The sequence below is a fragment of the Microtus pennsylvanicus genome, chromosome 1 (assembly GCF_037038515.1).
Source record: "Microtus pennsylvanicus isolate mMicPen1 chromosome 1, mMicPen1.hap1, whole genome shotgun sequence".
In the NCBI taxonomy this organism is placed as follows: domain Eukaryota; kingdom Metazoa; phylum Chordata; class Mammalia; order Rodentia; family Cricetidae; genus Microtus; species Microtus pennsylvanicus.
The window spans coordinates 216,266,172-216,285,036 of record NC_134579.1 but is presented as its reverse complement, the minus strand read 5'-3'; the positions used below and the strand labels follow the sequence as shown (position 1 = coordinate 216,285,036).

The following is an 18,865-nucleotide window of genomic DNA, read 5'->3' as shown; positions in this document are numbered from 1 at the left end:
AGAAAATCTTCCGGTTCAGCTCTAGCACTGCAGAAGGTGGTGGTGCAGTTAGCATTAGGGCCTTGTCATCCAGTTCTCATTGGCAACCAAGGGCAGTTTCATAGCCTGTAAGATTAGAGGTCTCTGGGATCTTCCCGGCTGATAGTTGTTAGGGAAGTGTCAGACACCCATAAGAAAGACTTTGATTTATAACCCACGACTTCTGAGGTCGTCATTACCTGCCTATCTTTGATGTCTGTTCAAGAGACAATTCTATGATCATGGAATCCAGTCATGTTCAGACTCAGGAATCCTCCATCTGACTCTGTGTCTCCTTCCGTCATTTCCTATGGGAACCTCTTCTTGAGTTCAAGAACCAGAAAGCTTGCACCTCCTCAGGCCTCTTGCCCTAGAATAGCCTCATCATAAAAACAGGGGCTGATGGGTGAGTGCATCAGCTTTTCTGGGTTTCAGAGACCAGCACAGCCAGGCTCACCCTCAGCTAGCGAGTTCTTCATCTATCTCCTTGCTAGTCACCCTCCTGCTCCACAGTCTTTTAGGTTCCATGTCTTCACTTCATTCTTAGGATTTTGTTCCCAAACCCATGGCCTCTCAGGCATCCTCAGTGTCTTCCCTTGGGCTGGTCTGGGGTCGGGACCTCTGCTGTGTGTCTCAGGCTTACTCTTCATGGGCTCTTGTTTGCTATGGTGCAGCAGCTTGTTTGATGTCTTCTTAGATTGGGTTTTACAGTTCCGTCCTGTCTTCTCCTCCGCCCATTCCTGTTCTTCCCCTTCTCCACGCAGGAGAGTCATCTGCCCCTCTCCTCCTCTTCACATCTGTTCCCTGCTGATGCCGTGGCCCCTGGGATTGGTACCAAGCAGGGTGTGACAGATGGGGGACTGTGTCTGCACTGGACAAGAATGCAAACTGTCACCAAATAGACACTTGCAAACTCATTTCCGTGTCAACTCTGTACATAACAGTGATTTATCTATTTGTTTTGTTGCTGAGGGCACGGTGGGGATGACAGGCGTGACATGATCTAGGGGACATGTCTAAGCATTTCTTACGTTTTAAACTACTATGTCCTCGTTATATTAGAAAAAAATGGTAGGAGATACATAATGCTGTGATGGGATTCAGTATTAAATATAGACACAAAACACTACAATGGTGCAAATTTGACAGCATGCTAGCTGTGATAGGCATAAGTAAAATATACAGTGCCAGATTTTTTTAATTATTTAAAAAGATATCCTAGGAATGTTTAGATAAGTGACCTCTAAAACAGGCAAGAGAGATTCAAATGCTACATTTTGTTTTCTTTGAAGTACATAAAAATGGTTTCAGAGTATCACTTACTTGACAATATCAGTCAAATCTAGGAGAGAGTGTTGATGGGCTTCATGGGACAGGTTGTTCGCAACTTAGTTACTGGAATTTGAGAGGCATTTCCTGCAAAAGAAACAGACAACCTAAAGACACAGGACATTCCCATCCACAGAGCTGAGGAGCAATCTCTCTTCTGAAAATGGTAAAATGACGAATAGCATGACTGGGGGAGATGCTGTCACCATTGTGGGCACAGCAGCACAGGGATTGGGTGACATGTTAGATAGACCAAACCCAGGAGGGATTCTTCTGAAGGTCTCTTGGGAAACACAAATGGTAAAGGGATGAGGGCCACATGGAGACACAGGATCTGTGCAGAGATGGTCACAGAGACCGTGTGCATGATCCTGAAATTGGTTTAGAAGCTGGGACTCTGCAGGCATTGGTGAAGAGCAAGGAGACAGGAGAACATGTTCATGGTGCACATACTTGCAAACTTTTGCAAGCTCTCTCCTGTGACTTTTATCACTTGGAAAATTAGAAGGGCTCATTAAGTATCCTCTGACAACTCAGTCAAAATCTTGCTTATCCTCAGCATGGAACTTCTTGATGGATTAGGAACTACATGCAGAGTGCTCGCCTGACATGACACAGGGACAGAGGGCAGTTGGAAAGAATCTTCTAGTGATATCTGAAAAATCCGTGGTCAGAATTTCTTCTTATAAAAGTAGTTTATATTGAGAAAACATTTGGGGAGAATGAGGAGGTCATCTTCAAAGAGGGGCATCATAGACAATATGTTGGATATTTTGCTCAAGATAAAAATGTGAATTTTTCTACCCCAAATACCACAAACTTCTTTCCATGTATGTAAAATGAGTGTGAATCCATCTAGCCAGCACTGTTAGTTGCCTCCCATCCCACTGAAAAACCCCAAATATTCAGTTTATACACGTGACCCCTTTTAAAAGTTTAATTTTTATTGTTGCTTGTTGATTAAAAGGCGGATGTAGTGAGGAGGCGAGCGAGCAGGCCTGCTCTTCGTCCTGCCTGGATCACACACAGCTGTCTGGCTAGCTTATGCCCAAAATAACAACACACAAACTGTATTCATTTAAACACTGCCTGACCCATTAGTTTTAGCTTTTTATTGGCTAATTCTCACATCTTGCTTAACCCATTTCTAATAATCTGTGTAGTGCCACAAAGTGGTGGCTTACCTGGAAGATTCTAACCTGCGTCCATCTTGGGCCGGAGCTTCATGGCATCTGCCTCACTGCCTTCTACCCAGCATCTGTTCTGTTTACTCTGCCTACCTAATTTTCTGTCCTATCAAAGGGCCAAGGCAGTTTCTTTATTAACCAATGAAAGTAACACATAGACAGATGACCCTCCTCCATCAGGCGGAGTCTTGCTACTAGCTCAAGCTGTCTTTAAAGTTGGCCTTCTTCTCTAAGCACTGGGGTCAGAGGAGTGGGCTGGCCATCCAGTTCCATTTTGACTTGAATTTGTCACTATCTGAAGCTTCCTAGAATCATTAAGGGAGGACAAATGTCTTTAACTTACATGTGTAGTGTGTTCTGTGCATTGACTATGGAATAAGTGGATATAGTAATTCTTATCAAATTATGGATATAATGTTTTGTTTTAGTTTCTTTATCTATCATCTATCTATCTATCTATCTATCTATCTATCTATCTATCTATCTATCTATCTATCTATCTCATTCTCTGCCCATATATATGCTGGCAAATATTTGAAAGGATGACCTTGGAAGTACAATACACCAAAAGAGACAGTTTGGGATGAAGCAGTAGAAGTAAAATCATCTAAATTTAATATAGCAGTTAAATACAAATATAATCATATTAAATGAGGAGTGTTAATATGTTTGTCATAGTCCTGTCACATATGTGCATGCAGTAGAAACATAAAGCACCAGTTCTGTTAAATTATTCTTAGTTTAGATATTAGGTAAGTAAATAATGCCTCCAAGCAGCTCATGCTGGATGATGGCCTGGTCCTCCTGGAACTGGATCTGGACCTTGAGTAGTTGCTAGCAGATGAAGAATCATGAATGGCAATTACTAGGTTTTAAGTCTTATTTAATTTTTAATTGCTTGTGTATGTGTGTGCACAAGAATGCACATGTATGTACAGATACTTTTGGTGCCTAGAAGAAGACACTTGATTCTTGGGAAGTGGGCTGGAGTTATAGGCAGTTGAGAGCCACTCAACTGAACTCTGGCCCTCTACATGAGCAGTAAATGCTCTTAATCTCTGAGCTTCTCTTCAATCTCCCATTAGTGTTTTTTTGCCCCCCCCCTGCCCCCTTGTGTGTGTCTTTCTCTGTCTCTGTCTCTCTCTCTCTTTTATACACACACACACACACACACACACACACACACACACACACTCTACAAAATTGCTTAGGTTTTAGTCCTATAGACTGAGGCCTAGATAAATGGATGAAATCTAATCCACACTCTGTGATTTTACTATAGATGTCTTTTAATGACACATTTCCATGTTGATTTAGCATTGTGAGAAAAATACAGAAGACTCTCATATTTCTCATATTTGTGGAAAATATTTGAAAGTGAATGCAGACTCCATTACACCATTCTCTGCCTTTACTGGAGGTGAGGGCCAAGGGATGTCTCCCTTCAGTCTATGAGGGCTGTGAGAAACATTAAGTGGGGAGGATTGCATGTTCCCTTGCTACTCGCCATGGGGAACTAAAACACTACACACATGGGTCCGTTTTTATACCTTCTCCCAATTCTGGATATAGAAATAGGGCTCTTCCTTGTGGCTTAGCATTTGGAACAGGAGCACAGCCCCGATTTCCCCTCTGACTCAGAGTTAGCAGGCCTCAGAGAAATAATGCGAAATAGTTAAATAAAATGAATTCTAAAATTGCTTAAGTATTCGCAGTGGCTGGATTACATGCCAATAGTTGATAAAACACTGATTCTTGAACTTTTAGTGTTCAGAAAAATAATTTTACATTAGAAAAATTGTGATAATTGCCTATCAATAATGCTGAAACTACTTTTTGAAAAGGCCACGGCATTTCCTCAAGTCAAAAGAGAGATATTATTATGAACTCTCAATAATATGGCTACCAGAACAAGACTAGGATAATGACATCATCAACTGTTATGAACCTGAGCAGGGGAAATTCCACAAGGATATACACATAGAAGAAACGTGGAAGGGGGTTAATAGTCAGTGAGAGAGGAGAATCACTGTTTTTCTGGAATGAGCTCCAATCTACATTGTCCAATACCGAATGGTCAACCTTGGACACATGTTTAGTCAGGGAATGCTAAACGGACTTAGTAGGTTGTGTGTGTGTGTGAGTGTGTAGCAGAAATGAAGATGTAATGAATTTGGAAGGGAGAGGTAGTGTAAAAAGTTGCAAAAAATTATGAGGAGTAGGATTACTATCCAATGTCTTTGGGGAAAGGTGTGGACTCTAGGAATCCTAGTATTCTGGAATTGACTGCTCATCCTGACTAATAGGTCAGTAATGCCGAAAGGCAAAACAGGGGTTAAGTACTGAATAACGAAAAGAAGAGCCAACCAAGGGCACAGATTCCCACGTCTGTCTTCCAGGTTCTAACCTGAGCATTGAGTTCAAATGAAGGAGGGACAGACACAGAAGAACAAGAGCTCTGTGGAGCTGCGCAATTCTGAAAATGGAAGGGCTAGTTGGATACCTGACTCAGCTCTGCTTCTCCAAAGGGTACAAAAGCCATTGCTCAGGGGCAGGCTGGTTCTCAGGAGATAGTGACCCATGCTCCAGCAGCTGCACTGGGGGTTTTATGTCAATTTGACACAAGCTAGAGTCATAGGAGAGGAAGGAGCTTGAGTTGAGGAATTGCCTCCATGAGATCAGGCATAAGTAAGTCTGCAGGGCATTTTCTTAATTAGTGATTGGTGGAGGAGAGCCCGGACAGCTGTGGGTGAGGATAGACCTGGGCTGGTGTTCTGGGTTACATGGGAAAGCGTGAGCTAACCATGAGGAGCAAGCCAGTAAGCAGCACCTCTCCATGGCCTCTGCATCAGCTCCTGCCTCCAGGATCCTTCCCTGCTTGAGGTCCTGTCCTGACTGCTTTTGATGATGAAGTGGTATATAGAACTGATGAAGGCATAAATCACAAACAATCCCACACCAGTTTGGAATTATGATTAATAAGATGGTATTTATTTAAAGGGGTAAAAACTTACAGATCACTGTCCCAGACAACAGCCCTCTGCGCAATCAGCAAGGAGTCTAGTCGCCGGAAGCAGAGCAGGAAGCAAAGAGAGAGAGGAGAGGGAAGTGGCCACTTTTTTAAAAGGAGAGAGACCACACCCCAGTGGGCTGGTATCTCAATGGCTATTGGCTGAAGGAGCGGAAGAAACTCCCACAACACCTCCTCCTTTTGTTTAAGTAAGAGAGTTCTAAACCTACTATGAAAGTATATACAATAAGTACAAATCCTATTCTAACTAGCTTAGGTCTTGTATAATAAATAACTTGGCCAAGTCATGAGAGAAAAGTAACTACATTTATATAGTCTTCAACCCCATCGAAGATCTGAGAAGGAAAATAATGTTACCTGGGTAATTAGGAAGTTCAGTAAAACAACTTCCAAAACATGCAATAAATCACAGAGACAACTAGCTACCTGGGCAATCACCCAAAGTCATGTTTGCAGTGTTGAAGCAACCAACTTTGGCTAAGGCCTAACATAACTGACATACCATTTTCAAAGGCAAGCAACTTTTCAAAACTATCTTACCCTGTCTTGACAGGATATGACAGTCCTCTTTTATCCTTTGATGCACACTCTGTATTTCTGTCAGTGATTGAGGTGTGGGCATTTCTTTGCCCAAAGGCCAGTTCTGCCAAAAAGAAAGGCTCCAGGTGGAGTGTCTTTGGTGCTCAACATTCTCTTGGGAATAGATTTATGTCTCAGTATCATGAAACTCTGAGTTAGATTAAAGGCCATTTTCTACAGCTCTTTGAAGAGGTTGAAGATTATCTATCTATACTGAGTATAATCTCTATGTATCTAAAGAACCTGATTAGTCTAATTATAAATGACAAACTTAGATGACTATTGATCTATATAGTTCTCAATATCTATCTAACTTAAAGACTAAGGCAATAAACAACTGTGTAACAAATGAGGATAATGACCTCCAAATATAAACAATGTACAAATATACATTGCAATATGGTAAATATATATCAATACACAAACAATATATAAATATCTTAATCAGAGGTAGAAATGTACACTGCAATAAAATATATACAATATATATATATATCAATACAATATATGTTAATACATAAAAAATGTTTTAAACAGACATAGAAACATGCATGCATACAATAGTCAATATAATTTAACTTTGTATCAATATACAAGAATTGATACCAATATATTTGTCTAAAAACAGTAACTCACAATTATAAATCTATTATCCCATCATCCAATTATCCCTCTTCTTTTTTTTTCCAAAAAATTCCCGAGCTTATAAAATTCCTCCCCCAACGTCCCAACCCTCAACCATATACTAATTACAGTCAACTCCTAAATGATGTCCCTAAACCCAAGGGCAAACTTTACTGGGAGAGGGGACGTCGTCCTCTAGAATTACTTCCAGCTGTCATGGGGGTGATGTTCTTTCTGGGGGATCCTGTGAAAGTAAAATGATGGTTAAATTTCAAGATCAATTTCTTTTAAAATTGAAAATAGTCTCTGAGTATTTTGTGCGGGTCTGGCCAGAATGTTATATAAGATGTGCACCATTTCAGCTAACCAATTTGGGATCGTCTTGTGTAGCTGGTACCCAAAACGGGTCTTGTAGTAGCGCTATCAGTATCATGACATCATATCAACCAGGTGGAGTTGTTGTTATGGGGCCCCATCTTCTTCCTGGAAACTTCAAATATCACTTCAGGAAAAACTCATTGTTCATTGTGAAAAACTTAAACATTAATCATATATACATACATACATATATATATATATTCAATGAAAGGCATGATAGATATATTCAATGAAAAGTATGATAGATATGAGGAAAAGCAAAGATGCTTTCTAAACTCATATTTCTTTCTGTCCCATATCATGGCTCTTGACATGAGACAGAAACTCCAGAAACTCTGGGTTTTTCTCTTACCAACAGGCTTGGAATTGGAGAGAGACTGAGCCAGAGTTCAACTTCAAAACCAGCTCTATGTATTTCTGATATTGATTAGGGTATTGTGATTATGTAGTTCATGTAAAAATGTAATGTATATAGGTTGTTAATGGATAATCATTAATTATAGTCAAGCTTGTAGTCATTTTAGTTAGATTTTCTAGATGTACATAGATATATTTCAGATGGGCATTCTTCATATCTTTCAAAGGCTAGAGAATATGACATTTTAAATGTTTTAATAACTTAGGACTTTTCATGACAATGAGACACTCTGCTCCTGGCAGCACCAATCTACTTCAAGAGGAAGATGGGCATCGAAGACGCTCGTTATGGAGTTTGATAGCCATTTGGGCAAGAAACTGCTCTTGCCTGGACTATTGCATAAACTGGACACAGAGAACCCGCAGAGAGAGGACTACTGAACTTGCCTAAAGGTGAGATGATCTTTCAGGGTTCCTGATTTATGAAAGAGTCTGTGAGACATTCTTCAGGACACAGCAGATAATGACTGAACTGCCTTTGAAATTTCCTGCTTCATGGAAATGTCTGCTGGAAACTATGGGCCTGTAGGCCGAAGATGGATGCCCCAACGGTACAGAGGAACTTTGGGTGACTGTCCAGGCAGCAAGATGTCTCTGTGATTTCTAGAGTTTTGTAAGTTTCTTACTTCTCATTTACTTAGGTAATATTATATCCTTCTGGAATCTTTGATGGAGTTGAAGATTAGATAGATAGTTATAGTTTTCCATTGTTATGATAAAAGATAAAGTAGATGTAAATATTGTAACTGTAATTCTTGCTTTATAACTGTTTTGTTATATGTAATTTTGCTATGTTAAAGTGAACGCCTTTCCTTTTTGTTTAAACAGAAAAAGGGGAAATGATGGAGGAAGGTCACTGGCTAATAAAGACTGCCTTGGCCCATTTGATAGGCCAGCCTTTAGGTGGGTAGAGTAAACAGAACAGAATGCTGGGAGGAAGAAGAAGTGAGCTCAGACTCAATAGCTCTCCTCTCTGAGGCAGACGCGCTGAAGCTCCAACCCAGAATGGACGTAGGCTAGAATCTTCCCGGTAAGCACACCTCGGTGCTACACACATTAATAGAAATGGGCCAGGCAGTGTTTAAATGAATACATTTTGTGTGTTGTTATTTTGGGGCATAAGCTAGTCAGGCAGCTGGGAGCTGGGTGGCAGGAACGCAGCCTGCAGCTCCATACAACATAGGACTGTGAGAGAAATAACCCCTTTCATCTGCAAGTTACTTGGGATTTGAAATTACCTAGGAGACACATCTCTGGGAGGGTTTCTTAAGGCTTTTTTTTTTTTGGTTTTTCGAGACAGGGTTTCTCTGTGGCTTTGGAGCCTGTCCTGGAACTAGCTCTGTAGACCAGGCTGGCCTCGAACTCACAGAGATCCGCCTGCCTCTGCCTCCCGAGTGCTGGGATTAAAGGTATGCGCCACCATCGCCCGGCTTCTTAAGGCCTTTCCATAAATGTTTTTACATGGGACAGTTGACTCACCATGAGTGCAGGCAGCAGAATTCAATGTGCTGGAAGAGTCAGGTTTTTTATCAGGAGTTCCTCGGGGTCTGTCATAAGATGAAGAGAAATACCCAGAAACAGTAGCATAAAGATTTATCCAAATATCTTCCCTTCCAAATTTGACCCAGTATCAAAGCCTCAGTCATTAGCGGTCGGAACGACCTTTGATGCTCTTGCCTTATGCCCATAGAGAAAACTGTGGTGTGCGTGGGAGTTGGGTGTTTCATTCATCCTCATGGAACAGGAAGTACGGTGATTGGTGCCGGAACACATGAGGCACTGTAAGTTGTTCTTCGTGAGAGGCCAGCTTCATTGGTTTCCTTCTCAAAGACATAGCTTCTCTCTCTTTGCTCCACACAAAATGCTTGAAGCTGAAGCCTTTGGGTTTTCAGACGCTGTGATGGTCCACGATTGTGCTCTCACCAAACAGTCATTTACCCTTTACAGAAGGATTAGTGAAGGGGAAGAAAGGTCACTTCTGTATTCTCAAACATTGGCCCTGTTGTTAGTCAAATGTTGACTTGAGGGCTTGCTGACTTCAAGATCAAACACCGTAACTAGATACAGGTGTGATGAGAGCGCCTTCACTCAGGCGAATCCTTTCTCACGTCACATTGTGTAGACATAAGGGTTAAAGGGGGAGCTTAGGTCTTACAAATCTCAACTTTATAGAGAGGACACCTTCAGAGTGGGCTCCGGTGACATTTGTTTCAGGTGCTTCCTTTGGTGCTGCTCCTGTTGCTGTGATAACATACAAACAGAAAACCAACCAAACAGCTGCCCAAAAGCCCTGACCAAATGACATGGAAACTCCACACATGGATCCCAACAGTATGCCCTAAAAAGGACCTGTGCAATGATAACACAACTTGACATGCCAACAGGGGTAGGAGAAATCCCACAAGGCCCCAAGCCTGGATAAAGAAGTACAGGCAATTAGTGTCTGCTGAGGGGGACAGGTGTTGAGGGTTATCTAAGTAGTCAGCACAAAATCATACAAGTATAAGTCTTAATAGATGGACTCAGAGTGGTCTTACTTGTGCACATGCGCGCGCACACACACACATACACACATGTGCATATTCTTAAAATAATTTTAAAAACACCCAGCAAAAGCATACAACTAGATTTGCCTCTCAGATTAAGTTATCAAAATATCTTCGAGAAATTTATCAAAATTTTTCAAATTTTATTTTTTTGTAGTTGATGAATATGACACAATATCTCAATAACTTTACCCACTGCTTTTGATTGATGTTTCCATTAGGTCTCTTCTGTCTACATCAGGTGTTCTCTTTACTAACCCTGTCGTGGTTATTCTGTGTCCTTACACTAACAAGTAACCAACAACAGTATCTTAAAGGGAGAGGATTTGTATCAGCTCACATGTTCCCTGGAGACACAGCTAGATTTTGACAGAGCTGGTTACATTGTGACCACAGTCTCAGGGAGATGGATGCTAGTGCTCAGCTCTCTCTTCTTATTCAGTCTTGGCCCCCAGGCCCTAGAGTGTTAGCACCCACGTTAAGACTGAGTCCTTCCTACTGCAGCAAACCTGACATGGATAATCCCACAGAGTTATGCACAGACTGATCTTCATGGTCATTCTATGCCCCATTGGACTGACAATCAAGACTGACTGTCCCAACTGTGGATGCTAGTGGATGCCAATGTCACTTCTGAACATGTAAAGTTTTACTCTGCTTTTCCAGAAATTGATAACTAGAGTTAAAATATCTGATTAAAAGTGGGTTAAACATTCAAGGAAACTGTTTCTCAATTGGTGTTTTTACTATACATTGCATTGTATAAGTCAATTTCACTAGTTTTCCTGATGTTATGATTACAATAAAAAAATTTATATTTCCTATATTATGAGATGCACTCAGTTAACAAAGGTGCTACAAGATAAAGATGGAAGTTCGGTAGAAACTGTCCAGGGGATAGAAGAAAGTGTTTATAAAGTGATGGAAGAAAACTGTCTGCTAATGGAGAAAGTGTCGCTGCATTTCTGGGTGTTAAAAGGGAAGTGGAGAAGAATGGATACTGTCCCCAAAAGACCAAAGTTGTGATGACACTGGGCTATTCAGGAAGATGAAGACTAGAACTCCTCTGTGGGCAGCAGCACTGCCAGTCAGTTGATAAAGACCAAGGAAGAGTGGGGTAGAAGTAGGTCTCCAATGCACAGCAGCACTCTATACACATGGTAGCGATTGTACCCACTGTGCAGGGGATAGCCATTGTCCTGTGGAATGGTTCCACCAGCTCTGGGCCTCAGAAGTGAGGACATGCTTGGAAGAAGGGCTGAGATGTAAATATTTTTACAACACAGGCTTTCCTCCTGAGTGTGCTGGGAAAATCAAGACACTTTACTTTGCATGGGTCAGGGTACTGAAACCAAAATTCTTTCTATTCTCAGTACATTGCAATGATGTCTCCCAGAGATCAGGAAAGTGGCAGCTGTGGACATGGATAGAGAAAGCCCTGAGACATCAAGATGAACTCCAGGTGTGAATTGCCATCCCAGATTCACCACTCATGATGAGTAACAGGGAAGGAGGACGCCGTCTCTCTCATTCTGCAGTGTTTCCCTGCCGTGCTAGATAAGGCCTCGCTGGCTGGATCACTGTGAAGAAGAAATGAGAAGTTGATGGGGCGGAGGAGGAGGAAGACGACGACACTTCATTTGCCACAACAGAAGAATAAATAATTTGACATCTAAAGTTATTTTTGGAAGATTATTTATTTGTATGTGTTTGAGTGTTTTGTCTGCATGTGCATCTGTGAACCACATACCTGACCTACAGATGTCAGGAAAGGGTATCAGGTGCCAGGGATTGGCATTACCAGTGCTGTGAGCCATGTGAGCTGGGAATTGAACCCGTATCATCTATGAGAGCAACAAGTGCTCTTAGCTGCTGAGCCACCCCTCCTGCCCCTTGATAACGAATCTTAAAGTGAGCACTAGAAATATAATAATTTATTTCATTTTGTAAAATAAATATACTGTTTTCATAAATGTAATGAATATGTTAGTTTATTTTGTATTTAACCTTACTGAGTCCCTTTGGGGGGAGTGTTTCTAGTCATTGTGTGTCAAGTGTCTGCACTCCAACTCTCATGTCACAATGATTCACAGTGATTTCTGATTCTCTCCCATCTTCAGTCTGCTCCATATTCCCTAATTTGAAAATAGACTTCATTTTTATAAACCGAAACTTTTTTTGACATCTTAGCTCTCATAACACAACTGATGCCATGTAAGATTTTTCAGTTTGATTTTAAAGCAGCCATCACATGTCTTTTATAATTGGGTGAAGCAAAAATGTTATTAAAATTGAGCTATAATTGTTTGCTTTGATATGCACTGTGTGACGATGTTTGAAGCAGTTAAGACAGAGCTTCTTTTGTTAGCATCACAGAGAGATGGCTCTGAAACTTAGTCAGAGGAGGAGGGAGGGAGGGAGGAAGAAGGACAAGGTGGGTGGTGAGGAGATGGGGCACACGCTGAAAAAAGGGAATGTTCCACTACATCATACAGCTACACTCCTTCCAGACACTTAACGAAACATTGGCAATCCATTTTTGTCTGTGTTTGATATACTTGATAAGGAAAAGGATGGACTTTGAATGATAGATTTTTTAATTAATAATTTTGTGGCTTACACTGGAATAGAACTTAAAAGCTTTGGTGACTTCCTTGGTCTGAATGTGAGGGCAATTGTGCACTCATAAGGAAAAAATTCCATTTAACTGTGGTAAGCCAAGGCAAAAAAGACTGAGTCCATTCTTCTTTTCTGAGAGTTTCCATTTCCTTCAGGTAGGGTTTCTCTTTGGAGTAGGGTTTCTCCTGTCTCTATCAGAAAGGAAACTGTATCTAACACACCCATCCATGATGGAGGAAGGTCATTGGCTAAAAAATAAAGAAACTGCTTGGCCCTGATAGGTTAAAACATAGGTGGGAGGAGTAAACAGAACAGAATGCTGGGAGGAAGAGGAAGTGAGCTCAGAGACCATGCTCTCCCGGGCAGATGCCATAAGGCAAGCTGCCAGGTCAGACATGCTGAATCTTTCCTGGTAAGACTGATGCTACAGATTATTAGAGATGGGTAGATTGGGATATGAGAATTAGCCTGAAAGGGCTAGAGTTAATGGGCCAAGCAGTGTTTAAAAGAATACAGTTTGTGTGTGTTGTTATTTCGGCTAAAGCTAGCCAGTGGCAGGAGCTGGGTGGCGGATGCAACCCGCATCTCCCCACAACAGAATGGTGCCCAACGTGGGGCACGAACCCACGACCCTGGGATTAAGAGTCCCATGCTCTACCGAGTGAAGCCCCAGCAGATAACCAGAAGCCATCAGAATCTTAGAATTCAGACTATTTCTCATCCATTCCTGCTTCTGTCTATCCCATTTTCAACCTATACATATGTGGATACTTGGTGGTCATACCACAGAAACATTGGGTGAGGTCAAGGAAGGGTCAACTGAGAGTTGGACTCTACTCCCCTTCAGGTTCCCAGCCCTGTGATTTTATGAGGGGTTCTGAAACAATGCTATTCGAGACTCAATTAGAAGGTTTCATTCAACCAACAACTCCACCACACACACACACACACACACACACACACACTGTTTACATGCCTATATGTGAATACATATGTGTATACATACACATGTGAACATACACACATAGAGACACACATGCATGTGAACAAGCGGAAGCACAAAGACATCTGCCCACATGTGCACACATACACAGACACACATATACAAATGCACATACACATGTGCGCAATACACAGACACACATGTACAAATGCACATGCACGTATGCACACACACACAGACACACATGTACAAATGCACATGCACATGTGCACACATACACAGACACATGTACAAATGCACGTGCACGTGTGGACACCTGCGGACATGCATGCACACACACATTTTAATTACCTAGGAATTACCTGGGTAATTACATGATATTACCTAGGATAGCATGGCAGCATGTTCTGAAGAAATACAAATTGCTTTACAATATAAATTGCATTACAAAATGGAAACTACCCATAATGTATTTCTTGCCATTTCAATAACGTAATGTGTAGAATATGCATGGCTGTGGTAGCAATCAAGAACTTTTTCAAAATTTCCTCAAAGCCTTCCAAAAGATGGCAGTTTTTGTCCAGTTGCTAATGTTATTTATACTAATAATTTTCTGAATACAATAAAACTTAATACTACTTGATGTAAAAAGGCAAATGCTAGCACATTTCAAATAAAGAAACCCAGCCTCACCTGAGAAACGGGGGGCTGAACGAGAAAGTGGGTTGTAGAGAGTGCCGCTCAGTGAGGTTTGCCCAGCCCTGCTTTCCTTACCTGCTGAGGTGCAGTGCACACGCATACAAACCCCACTGTGCTGTGTGCATTACCCATCACACACAGCTAAACTGGCCCAACCTGCCACTCCTGATTTGTTGTTCCTTACATTGCTATGTGTGTACCTACGTTTGTAGAGCTCCGCAGCCTGCAGCCCAACAGGGGTCCTGCCTATCAGTGCCTTTGTCTGCACATAGTAGGGAGATGCCAAGCCGGCTGCCTGCACACAATAGGCAGATGCCAAGCATTCACACAAATCGCTTGGCCCTTGGAAGTGTTTGAATTCAACTGATGTTTTAGCTCAAAGACACTCAGAGAACTGAGTTGCAATCAAGCACCAACTTCACACAGCAGAGCTCAGATGCCCTTGTTTGGTTTTAGATATCCGGGTATTCTATTTAAGTGGCATTTTCAACAGATCCCTGGTACGAAGGGAGGCCACAGCCCTCAATGTAATTTCATCCGTCATGAAAGTTGTTCACCAGTGCTTACAGGGAATAGCTTTCAGGCAATTTTGTGACACGTGACTGTACTCATAGAAATTGTAGATTTTAGTGTTTTGGGACATCACTGAGTCGGTCATTCTGACCATATTCTACTGAGTGCCTCCCAAGACCCTGTGCTCTACCTATTACTAGTCTTTCTCCTCCAACTCCAGAGTCAAAAAGAACCATTTTCTGAATTTAGATGCTGTTTTCATCTTTGTTCTAAGGGCAAGACAAATGTGGTAAATTTTTTATAGTCAAGATGACTAAATTAATGGCACAAGGAAGTCTTTCTAGTTTTATTTTTAAGTATGTGTATCTGTGTGTGGGTCTGTGTACAGGAGGACAGCCATCTGCAGGGGCCAGAAGAGGACATCAGCTGCCCTGGAGCAGGAGTTAGGGTGCTTGTGCAACACTTAACCTGGATGCTAGGGACCCATGTCAGGTCAGCTGGAAAAGGAGAAAATGCTCTTAATCTCAAGCCATCACTCCAGACGCAAGAGCAGGTTCCAAATGCCATTCTTACAGCTTTTCTTTACATTTTAAATTATTTCAACATGATAAATAATTTTTCATTCTATCTTTCTATGCCAGGCTTTAATGACATTTTCCAATCATCTCTTAGTCAGCAGAGGCTAATATATATATATATATATATATATATATATATATATATATATAGTTATATATTATATATAATATGTATGTAATGTATAGTTATGTGTTATGTGTAATATGTATGCATGTAATTTATAGTTATATATATAATATGCATGCATATAATATTTATATAACTGTGTAATGGATTAAATATATCATACATTGTGTATTAAATATGCACGATTGCAGCAAACATGACCTTCACATTTGTCTGAGTCTATTAAGGGGAAGAGTCTGCAGGGTCCATTAGATATAGGCTTGTGATTTTTCCAATGAAGGTGTCATGACAGAATTGACTTTGTGAGCATTTACTAAAGAGTTGGAAGCTTCTGTCTTGTACTGCCATAGAAGAAGCCAAGGTAGACAGGTGGATAATAGAGGAAGAAGGGCACAGGAGAAAGAGGGGTGGGAGGAGAAATTGTGAGATAGACAGATAGACAGACAGGCAGACAGATAGACAGATAGATAGATGATAGATAGAATGATAGACAGAATGATAGATAGATGATAGATAGATGATAGATAGATAGATAGATAGATGATAGATAGATAGATAGATAGATAGATAGATAGATAGAATGATAGATAGATGATAGATAGATAGACAGAATTATAGATAGATAGATAGATAGATAGATAGATAGATAGATGATAGATAGATAGATAGATAGATAGATAGATAGGCAGATAGATAGGCAGATAGGTAGACAGACAGATAGTTTAATAGACAGACAGACAGATGTAGGGGGAGGAGTGAAGAAGGGAAATGGTAGAGGAAGAGAGAAGAGGCTGAGAGGTTGCAGTCCAAAACAAGCCCTAACAGTTCCTGTGAAGCCACCCCAACGCCACACCCATCTTCACAACCAGCTGAGACAGTCACAGCATCAGGCCAATCATGGTCAGCAGGAACAGTGACCTTATGAACCACTGTAGTAATATGGACGGTGGGGCTGCGTCCCCAAACACCCCAGCCGCCTGCCCGGCTAGCTTTACCCGAAATAATTACACAGACACTGTATTCATTTAAACACTGCTTTGGCCCATTCCTATCTAGCCTCTTCTAGGCTAATTCTCACATATTAATTTAGCCCATTTCTAATCATCTGTGTAGTGCCCCTAGGTGCGCTTACCGGGAAGATTCTAGCCTAAGTCCATCCTGGGTCGGAGCTTCATCACGTGCGTCTGCCTGGGAGCTGGGCATGGCGTCTCTGCTGCGTCTGCTCCGGAGAGGAGAGCTGTCGAGTCTGACCTCACTTCCTCTTCCTCCCGGCATTCTGTTCTGTTTACTCCTCCCACCTATCTCCTAACCAATGAGAGCCAAGCAGCTTCTTTTATTTTAACCAATGACCTTCCTCCATCAAACCACTAAGGTCTGGGTGACTTTCTAAGCCATAGGCCAGATGGCTGCTCACATACAGGAACACTGCTTCCTCAGGTAACCTTGTCTCATAAATGCATTCTGTGGCCCTATTTCCTTGCCGCATGGCCCTGCCCTCTTGCCTGGTGGCCCTTTTCCCAGGTCCCATTCCCCAGGAAGTCACAGAAACACTGACTTTGATTCTGCTTCCGAGCCACCTTCTGGATATCTCTCAGGATGAAAGCACGTTTCAGATGGGCTGTGTGGCAGCAGGACCGTCAGAGACAGCTGCCCATGCAATCAGTGCTGACAAACTCAAACTGCCAGGACCTGTGGGTGGGGATTATATCAACAGGGCCACAGGGAGTTTCTGGAAGCCCTGTGGCTTTCCATAGTTCATTTACTTTGCAGGGGAATTTTTTTCAGTGCCAAATGATTGTGTATCTTGACACTTCTTTGACCCTCATCATCAAAACAGACTTTCTCTTTTACAAGTGGTCCAAAATTTCTTGTGAAATGAATCAAGAAGAGCTCTAAGAACTGCCTGTCTTCGACTGGGATGGGATCTATCTTCACCAGATGGGATGAAGCTAGAATGAGCCTGGATCTAATTATGACATCTAGATCTTGCATGCTGTTCCCTAAGTCTTCTTTCTCCTTTGCTTGTCTTCTAATCAAGCATTAAGAAGGCTTTTACTGTCGAGGAATATACAAGTATCTTCCTTTCTTTGGGGATCCTTTCTTACCAAATTACAGTAGGATTAATCTGGAGGTTTAATATCAAAAGAGAAATGTAACTATTCAATGTTAGACAGAGGTCAACCCCACTTTCCTAAAACTTCTGTTTTGTGGAGTTGAAATGTCATCATAGGGTGGAGGGTTGTAGACCACTTTTGGGTTGGTTACTCAGTCTAGGGGTTGTAACCCACCCTGCAGTCAGTTATTCCAGGGTCACGGAGAGGCACTATCTGGAAGATAAATGGGCTAGGAAAGAGGAAGGAGGCTAAGCGGGTTTCTTGTCAAAGCCTCCATTTATTAGAGATGGGGTACAGCTTATATAGGGTAAGGAGTTGGGGGGTGGGCACAGGGGCCTGAGCTCTTGCCGCGTGGTTCTTGTTGGTCACGTGGTTCACTTTGGTCACGTAGGCCAGGAAGTCACAACTAGGAGTTGACACACCTAGTTCTCTAGATAGTTTGGAATGTGGGGCTGGTTCCGCTAACAGATAGCTCTCCATTAACAGCCAATTTGGGTGTGGGGTAGGCTCTGTCAATAGAACGATTCCTAACACAATTATGGGTGTGGGGTTCTCTGCAGACTCCCCAGGGTGATGGTTCCTGCAATAATCCTAGGAGGAAATTGGCTCCTGACAGAGGGTGGGCTGCTCTCTTGTTTCAAGCTTCAACAGAGGCTACATACACAGCACACTGCTCAAGTAACTGAGGCAGGGGACTGGCTCCCATCAACTACTCTCATATTTCCTGTTGTCACATGTCCTGCTCCACTTGCTAGCAAACCACACCTCCTACCACTCCAGTACAGTGTGCGGGAAATGCCTGGTGCTCTGTTACAGCCCAATCCTTTGACTCTTATAAAGGTCCCGATCAGATTACGTGTTATAGTTGTCCATCGAGTCTAGAGGAAGAAAAACACCAGGATTACCTATATCCTTCTAAGCAACTGTGGCAGTTCCCTGCTGTTCCATGACCAAGGGCTGAATCTGTCCACTGTCCCATGGTGGTGGGAGCCTTTTCTGTTTGTTGTTCTTCAGGAAAAAAACCTATGTGAAGACAGACAATAAGGGAAGCATCATGCTGCATATATTTAGCATTGTTTCCTTTCCTGGCCATAAGCAGGAGCAGCAAGGATCTCAGAGAGATACTTTAAAGAAGGCACCCAGCGATCTTTACAACCCCTGCC

At 42.0% G+C, this 18,865-nt stretch overlaps 1 long non-coding RNA gene across 1 annotated transcript; it reads right to left on the bottom strand.

Annotated features, from left to right (window-relative positions):
- Positions 1–1,392: 1,392 nt before the first annotated feature.
- On the bottom strand, positions 1,393–18,648 carry LOC142842738 (uncharacterized). Its single transcript, XR_012909419.1, has 3 exons — positions 18,608–18,648; positions 9,043–9,110; positions 1,393–1,434 (listed from the first exon to the last, which is right to left on the bottom strand). It is a non-coding gene; the product is annotated as an uncharacterized LOC142842738 (long non-coding RNA).
- Positions 18,649–18,865: the final 217 nt, after the last annotated feature.